Source organism: Kogia breviceps, chromosome 14, assembly GCF_026419965.1.
Source record: "Kogia breviceps isolate mKogBre1 chromosome 14, mKogBre1 haplotype 1, whole genome shotgun sequence".
Taxonomy (NCBI): domain Eukaryota; kingdom Metazoa; phylum Chordata; class Mammalia; order Artiodactyla; family Physeteridae; genus Kogia; species Kogia breviceps.
In genome coordinates, this window is record NC_081323.1 from 43,822,771 (window position 1) to 43,832,402 (window position 9,632).

The following is a 9,632-nucleotide window of genomic DNA, read 5'->3' on the forward strand; positions in this document are numbered from 1 at the left end:
CTTCCCTGGTGGCGCAGTGGTTGAGAGCCCGCCTGCCGATGCAGGAGACACGGGTTCGTGCCCTGGTCCGGGAGGATCCCGCATGCCGCGGAGCAACTAAGCCCGTGAGCCATGGCCGCTGGGCCTGCGCGTCCGCAGCCTGTGCTCCGCAACGGGAGAGGCCACAACAATGAGAGGCCCGCGTACCGCAAAAAAAAAAAAAAAAAAAAAAAAAAACAAAACCAAATCCCCTTTCAATCAGTTTGGTTTAAGATAGCGAGTGGTAGGTTCTGTTGGTTGAAACCAATTTCCCTGGTATAATAAAAATTTTTTCCTACCCAAATCACCTCTTCTCAAGACTGTGATATGTTAATATCTCCAGCCTTTCCTAGAACCAGTTGGTTTCCAGATTATTATCCATCTGAAACTCTGACCACTGTAACATGGATATAAATCATAAATAGCCCCACACTTTCCCTCTTTAGTAGTGGGGGTGAGGGAAGTGTATGAACACAGAATCCTATATATATTTGACCTTCCTATCACTTGTTCCAGAATATTCATAGGATGGATCATTTGCATCATGTAAGCAATAGGTATGTCTTTATATTTTAATACTACTTTCAAAACTTGAATGTTTTAATCAAACTACACCCAGAGATTCTGTACATGCCTATTGGAGCATGCAGAAGAAGGGACAAAGGCTCTTTGAAGACAGTAACAAATTTTAAAATTTCCCTTGTATTTTTCTGAAAGGAAATTCTTATGTAAATAATTGTGTTTTAGTTTTACTTATCTCCTAAAGTACATTTCATACTGTTTTAAGAGTTCACATATTAAAAAATTTATTGGTTCAAAGTCCTGGGAGTTGAGCAGTTCCTGCCTTGGGGGACAAAGACTCAGCAGTTTCCTTGGTGGGAACACTGTTTCTCTTGAGTCCAGGCTTTGCTCGTGCTCTTCTATCTGCCTGGGACATCATCCCCAGCCCAACCTGTCCCCTGTTCTCCTTGTCTGATGCCAACACATCCTGCCATTCCTGGCTTCAATGAAACTTCTCAGAAGTCTCTCTCTGTCAACCAGTTTTCCATCTGTCAACACCCTGCATTTCTCCCTCACTATGGTTTATTTAATATCTGTCCTTGCTCAGAATCATGAGGGTAAGCACAGCTTTGCTCACTGCCAAGTCTCCAATATCTAGCTAAGTGCTTAGTACATGGCTCTCAAAACATTATGCACTGAATTGAATTAGTAATGAGAAAAATAGAAAAAGGAAGAAAATCCACAGGAGACAGAAGGAATTCAGTCTGAATATGCTCCAGGAAAAACAGTCAAGGATGCAGGTTGGAATGTCCCCACCTTCCATAGTGGACCCGTCCTAGTTCTGAGAATGGCTTGCTTCTGTTTTAGGCCCTTGGGACTCCCATCACTTCTCCTCTTTCTCCACTAGGACCAGCTCTCTGCAGGGCTTTCAGCTTATCCGTGGAAAAAGCTCAGACAAACAAGTTCACAACCTGAGTCCAGCCAACCACACACTAACCAGGTGTGTGGCCTTAGGCAGGCCACTCAGCCTCTCTGGGCTTCATTTCACTTACCTGTCAAAGAAGCAGATTACCCAAAAGGACCTTGAACGTTCCTTTCACCTCAAACCCAAGAATCTCATTTGGATGGAGTTTTGGTAAGATTTTCCATTAAACCTCAATCTGACTAAAGGAAATAAAAGCAAACCTTGCAACTCTCAAAAGGGTTATTCTTTCTTATTATTCTTTCTTCAACTGTCTTGTAAACTATAATGGCAGTGGGACTGCACCATGTCATTTTGGGTTTGAATAATCACTGATTACGTTGATCTGTTTTTCTGTTCCTCCCTCTTTCTGATTACTTAATCTTAAATGCAGGTTAGGCTGTGCATTTGTAATAAGTATTTTAACTCTTTGGAAAGAAACTGTGATGATTCATAAATGTCTTCATTATGAGTTTATAACATCTCCTAGATGGTCATCTTACTCAGTAAAATCACTTCCTCAAAAGCTCTGCTCATGTGTTTACTAAATGGGCTTATGGAGAACAAATAGCCACACAAAAGTTTTCTCTTCCACAGAATTCCAAAGATGATTTAAAAACCCCCTGACCACCAGAAAAAAAAAAAAAAAAAAGGTAAAACCACTATTTCAGAAAAAACAATTGGGTGATGTTCATGGATCAAAAATAATTGTATTGCAGAACTTAGAAACATTAGCAAGCTCTATTTTAGAATACTTTATAAACTTCTAATCATTTCCAAGTGTTAATACTCTGTTACAAGTGATGTTTTGGAGATTAATTCACACAACCATGTGGGTCACTAACATTCCTGAGTCCATGCATTGAAAACAAGAGATTGGACCCAAACCCCAAATTATAGACTATAAAAAATAGGCTGTAGGAAAATCATATCAGGACTCAAACATCTTACAACACCCACCAGTATTTTTAGAAATTTTTATGGAAGTATAATAACACAAATACAGAAAATTGCACAAATGCGAGTGTACAGCTTGACACATCTTTTACAAAATGAACACACCAGCATCATGAGCACTCACTGCAAGAAACAGATCATTACCAGCTCCCCCCAAAGTCCTCCTCGTGCCTTTTTCCAGGCACTTTCCCCTCCACGATGACTTCTGAATGTGGTGACAGAGAAAGGCAACTGAGAAGGTATGGTTAAAACCAAGAATGGCAGTATGAGTAGGATTTAGACAGAGAAGTGTAGGGGGGCAGGCTGGGGTGGGGACAGTTTCCCAGGGAGGTGAAGCATCATGTACAAAGCATCACAACAGAGATTTATTGAGTCTGTGTTTGTATTTTACATAAATGGAATCATATAATATGTACTCTTTTGTGTCTGGCTTCTTTCATTCAATATTTTGTCTGTAGCTCTAAATTATTCATCCTCATATCTATATTCCAGTGTGGGAATATACCTCAATTTGTTTATCCATTCTGCCATTGTGGGCATTTGAGTCACTTTCAGTTTGGCATTATCACAAACAGAGCTGTCCCACCAGTATTTTTATTGATGGATTAGGTGTGATCTTTGCCCAGTAGGTCTGAAGATGAGCGAATGAGTGTTATAAAACCAGTGAACTCGAGCAACAGTTCTTTACAGCAAGTATGACCAGCATCTGGAGGCTTCTTTAAGCCCAGAGGACTGGGGCTTACCCACAGAGTGTACTTCAGTAGGTCTGTGGTGGGGCCTGAGAATCTGTGTTTCTAACACATTCCCAGGTGACACAGAAGCTGCTGGTCAAGGGATTACACTTTGAGAGCCACTGAACTAAAGATATTTGTAGAGCTTTGCCTCTGTAGGACAAGATATTATTGAAAGCACTGAATGAAGGACACAGGCAGCCTGCAGCAATTCCTGAGCCCAGACTCATTTTCAAAATCTCTCCAACTTTATACAGCTCTTACACAGAAAATTATTTCTCCCTTCCATGGGAGCAGGAGATCTTTAAGTTTGCAAGAAACAGAGCCCCATCCCTCAGGGGATTTGGATTTTTAAAGGAGAAACAGGGAGTAAAGCAGCCCAGGAAATAATACCAGGAGCTGCTCAGCCAGGCCTTACATAGCTGTACTTGAGAAAGTTGAGCAAATGAATCACATGGGGATCTTGGAAAAATGAAGCTCCTGAGTCAGGAGGTCCAGGGTAGGACCCGATATCCTGCATTTTTAAGGAGCTCCCAGGTGATGTTTATGCCAATCCACAGAGCCACAGAATAACAAGGTGATAAAGAGTGGAGTGTTCTTCACCCCTAATGCAGACACTGCAGCTGGTTATCTGCTGGCAGCTCTTAGGACATTATTGGATCTCAGGAAGTCCTCTCAGCTCAGACTCAACATCTTCTTCTCTGCTCTTCTATTTAGCTCCTTCCCCACTCTCTCACCACAGACCTTTCTGTCCCATACCTTCTACTTCCTCATGTCTTCTGCTTAGTGAGACTTCTCCTGGTGCCTGCTCTTCACTTCTGTTTCTAGATCTTACATTAAAATTCCCCAAAGAAGATTTGATTGTGTCAGAGCATAAACTTTCCTTCATAGGCTATTCTTGTAGGGCAGTCCTTGCACTTCAAAGGCCAGATCATACCTACCTGTGGGTCAGAGGTATCGATCATTGGCCTCATTAGTAGTAGTCTGAGAAACATGAGTGTGGGGTACAAAGAATGATGACCTTATCAGTGTTTCTTGGCCTTGGCTGCACATTTGAATTACCTGGGGGAAGGGGGGGAAGGAGGAGGGCATATAAAAAAAATACCCAGGCCGGTGGGAATGTAAATTGATACAGCCACTATGGAGAACAGTATGGAGGTTCCTTAAAAAACTACAAATAGAACTACCATACGACCCCGCAATCCCACTACTGAGCATATACCTGAGAAAACCATAATTCAAAAAGAGTCATGTACTAAAATGTTCATTGCAGCTCTATTTACAATAGCCAGGACATGGAAGCAACCCAAGTGTCCATCAACAGATGAATGGATAAAGAAGATGTGGCACATACATACAATGGAATATTACTCAGCCATAAAAAGAAATGAAACTGAGTCATTTGTAATGAGGTGGATAAACCTGGAGTCTGTCATACAGAGTGAAGTAAGTCAGAAGGAGAAAAACAAATACCATATGCTAACACATATATATGGAATCTAAGAAAAAAAAATGTCATGAAGAGATTAGTGGTAGGACGGGAATAAAACACAGACCTACTAGAGTGTGGACTTGAGGATATGGGGAGGGGAAAGAGTAAGCTGTGATGAAGTGAGAGAGTGACAGGGACATATACACACTACCAAATGTAAATTAGATAGTTAGTGGGAAGCTGCCACATAGCACAGGGAGATCAGCTCTGTGCTTTGTGACCACCTAGAGGGGTGGGATAGAGAGGGTGGGAGGGAGGGTGACGAAAGAGGGAAGAGATATGGGAACATATGTATATGTATAACTGATTCACTTTGTCGTAAAGCAGAAACTAGCACACTATTGTAAAACAGTTATACTCAAATAAAGATGTTAAAAAAAAAAACTGCATTATCCAAAAGTTTTTGAACCTCCTAAGTAGAGCAATTACTTGCAAAATTTAAAAAATACATCTCTTGTTTTTAAAAACATTTAAGCAGACCACTATGTGTGTGTGTGTGTGTGTGTGTGTGTGTGTATGTGTGTATACACACACACACATATCTACGATTATACTATTTAATTCAATTTGGAAAATGTTTTAAAAGCATAGGGTGCTAATGGAGTATGTGGGTATATAAAATAATTGGAGTTACATTTTAATTGAAGGATGCATCCTAAAATCAATACTTATTTTGAAGGAGTATAAAGTCAAAATCACTGTTAAAATCTCTTAACTCACTCATAAAATACTTTATACATGGCTTTGTGTAAACTCTGGTGCATGCATGAGGGAATATGTGGAACACTTGAGATGAAATAAAGGAAGGATCATAAGAAAAAAATAAAAAATAAAGCCCAAGAGTGATTTTGGTTTAGAGTTGGCTGGGCTACAAGACTACCCAGATACCACAGAAATCACATTTTCCAGAAAAAAGCAAGTTTTAGCTGTGGCATTGGCCAAACAACACATTCAAAATGATGGTCATAAGAAACCTGGTCCTGTGTGCTCCACCAAAGCCCTTCTAGGACCATAGAACACTGGGGCTCTCTGAGCACTCCCTGCAGTCAGCCCAGCCGTGGTTCCAGGCCCCGTGGATCTGCTCCCCTCACCCACTGCGCTCAGCCCCGGTGTCCTCAGCTGGAAAATGAGAATCATACTGCTTCCCTCATTGTACTGTTTTGAGCATGTCAACTGAAAAAAATGCACAGCAAGAGTTGTGAGTGAAGTTTTCTTTGGGGCAAAATGAGGACGATAGCCCAGGAGACAGCATCTCAGATGGCTCTGAGGAACTGCTCTAAAGAGGTAATAGCAGATGTCAGTATATATGTGACTTTGGTGAAGGGGGTACGTGCAGTCAAGCACATATTTTGGCAGAAGGTTACTACTAGTCACAAGGAGCAAATGTCTCCATTAATATTTATGTGTTTTTCTAGATATGGGAAGATGCAAGAAACTGGGCTCATAAAATCTCCTGAAAATATCTAATTGTCTTAAGGCCTGTTCTGCCAGTTTTGCCCTGATCTCCACCCTGAACTCCTTTCAAGGTGTGTTGAAGGTCAGCAACTGCAGTAGCTAGTGACTTCTTCCTTCCAGAACCAGATGGTGAGCAACAATTTTTAACTGGCAACCATGAATCAAAACAACAAATTAAAGTGCTTAGCACAGTGGCTGTCATACAATGGAAACTATAAGCTATCATTTCTGAGGTCACAGTTGCCATTTGCTCACATAATTTATGTCTGCATATGTGCAGTATATTACCCAAGAAGAATGTCCCATGTTCACCAGACTTTTCCCTGAACCAGAGTTCTGATTTCCTGCTCTATGATGACCTTCCAACTTTTTCATGTATTAAAATCAGCCAACCAACATGTCATGAATTACCTGTGTCCTGCACTGTGCTAGGATTTTGAAAAATACAAAGGAACAGAATATACACTCCTGACCTCAGGGGGTTACAATTTTATATGATATGAGAACTGGGTACATATAATTGGTGATCAAAAGAGGTGAGAGAGGAGTTATTTGATTTGGGAGAAAAAGGGAGAGGGCTTGGTGAGAAATGTATTCCAGACAGATGAAACAGCATACAAAAAGGTCAGGATTAAGGAACACAGAAACCTAAAGAAAGTAGAAGGAAAATAATAAAAACAGAGAATATAGTACAAAAATGTTATTGAAGAGAGAATGCCTGTGCCATTCTTGACACTGAATAGATAGGAGTCCACAGATTAAAATATTCTAACAAGCACGCAGTAAAATAAGTCTAGTTTTCCACGTGGCTGGGGATTGAGGTTTAAATTTACATTCACTTCTCACAGGGCAACTTCAAAACAAATGATACCTTAACAAAGGAAACCATAAACAGGACGAAAAGACAACCCTCAGAATGGGACAAAATGTTTGCAAACAAAGCAGCTGACAAAGGGTTAATCTCCAAAATATACAAGCAGTTCATGTAGCTCAATATCAAAAAAACAAACAACCCAATCCAAAAATGGGCAGAAGACCTTTGGAGAAATAGACATTTCTCCAAAGAAGATATACAGATTGCCAACAAACACATGAAAGGATGCTCAGCATCACTAATCATTTAAAAGAAGCAAATCAAAACTACAATGAGGTATCACCTCACACCAGTCAGAATGGCCATCATCAAAAAATCTACAAACAATAAATGCTGGATAGGGTGTGGAGAAAAGGGAACCCTCTTGCACTTTTGGTGGGAGTGTAAATTGATACACTCACTATGGAGAACAGCATGGAGGTTGCTTAAAAGGCTAAAAATAGAACTACCATATGACCCAGCAATCCCACTACTGGACATATATCCTGAGAAAACCATAATTCAAAAAGAGTCATGTACCACAATGTTCATTGCAGCTCTATTTACAATAGCCAGGACATGGAAGCAACCTAAGTATCCATCGACAGATGATTGGATAAAGAAGATTTGGCACATATATACAATGGAATATTAATCAACCATAAAAAGAAACGAAATTTAGTTATTTGTAGTGAGGTGGATGGACCTAGAGTCTGTCATACAGAGTGAAGTAGGTCAGAAGAGAAAAATAAATATCATATGGTAACACATGTATATGGAATCTAAAAAAAAAAAGTTTCTGAAGAACCTAGGGGCAGGACAGGAATAAAGACACAGACATGCAGAATGGACTTGAGGACACTGGGAGGGGGAAGGGTAAGCTGGGATGAAGTGAGAGAGTGGTAGGGACATATATATTACCAAATGTAAAATAGATAGCTAGTGGGAAGCAGCCATATAGCACAGGGAGATCAGCTAGGTGATTTGTGACCACCTAGAGGGGTGGGAGGGAGATGCAAGAGGGAGGAGATATGGGGATATATGTATATGTATAGATGATTCACTTTGTTATAAAGCAGAAACTAACACACCATTGTAAAGCAATTATACTCCAATAAAGATGTTTTAAAAATTAATTAAATTAATAAAGGGAGCAAGAGAAAAACAAAGAGGTAATTACAGGGGAACCCTCATAAGGTTATAAGCTGATTTCTGTACAGAAACACTGCAGGCCTGAAGGGAGTGGCAAAATATATTCAAAATCTTTTTAAAAATATATTATACTCTTTTAAAATTTATTTTATTTATTTATTTTTTGGCTGTGTTGGGTCTACATTGCTGCCCGTGGGCTTTCTCTAGCTGCAGCAAGTGAGAGCTACTCTTCATTGTGGTGCACATTTTTCTCATTATGGTGGCTTCTCTTGTTGCAGAGCATGGGTTCTAGGTATGTGGGCTTCAGTAGTTGTGGCACGCAGGCTCAGTAGTTGTGGCTCATGGGCTCTAGAGCACAGGCTCTGTAGTTGTGGCTCATAGGCTTAGTTACTCTGCGGCATGTGGTATCTTCCTGAACCAGGGTTCGAACCCATGTCTCCTGCATTGGCAGGTGGATTCTTAACCACTGTGCTACCAGGGACATCCTTATTCAAAATGTTGAATGAGAAAAATCTGCAACCTAGAATACTCTACCCAGCAAGTTTATTGTTTAGAATAGGAGGAGAAATAGAGAATTTCTCTGACAAACAAAAACTAAAAGAATACAGCAATACTAAACCTATCCTAAAAGATGTATTGAAAGGTTATCTCAAATAGAAAAAAAAGCAAGAAGATATAGGAAACAGGAAATCACAACTGGAAAGTAAAGCACTTAAATTACCCACTATACAGGTCAAAAAGAAAAGAAAAAAAAAAAACTATTTGTGAGAGCAATGATAAACACAAGGAACAGCAAAAGGATAAACATGAAGATGTTAAAAGGGACATCAAAATCATAAAATGTGGGGAAGGAGAGTAAGAAAATGCAGATTATTTTTCTTTTTTCTAGAATGTGTTTGCACCTATATGACTATCAGTTGAAAGCAAGATATAGGAGGGATTAACATACTTGAAAAACAGGGCAACCACAAATCAAAAACATACAACAGATTGACAAAAACCAAAAAGAAGAGAATACAAGAATAAAATAAAAGGAAGCCATCAAGCCACAAAAAGAAATACAAAAAGAAAAAGAAAGGAATAAGGAAGAAACAAAAAATCAACTGGAAAACAAGGTTTGAAATGGCAATAAATACATATGTATGAATAATTACCTTAAAAGTCAATGGACTGAAAGCTCCAATCAAAAGACATAGAGTGGCAGACTAGAAAAAAAACAAGAGCTTTCAATATGTTACCTACAAGAGACCCACCTTAGGGCAAAGGACACACATAGATTGAAAGTGAGGGGATGGAAAAAGATTTTTCAGGCAAACGGAAATGACAAGAAAGTGGGAGTTGCAATACTCATATCAGACAAAATAGACTTTAAAGACTATAAAGAAAGATAAAGAAGGACACTATATAATGATTAAAAGATTAATATAAAAAGAGGATATTACATTCATCACCTTATATGCACCTAATATAGGAGTACTCAAATACCTAAAAAGACATAAAGGGAGAAATCAA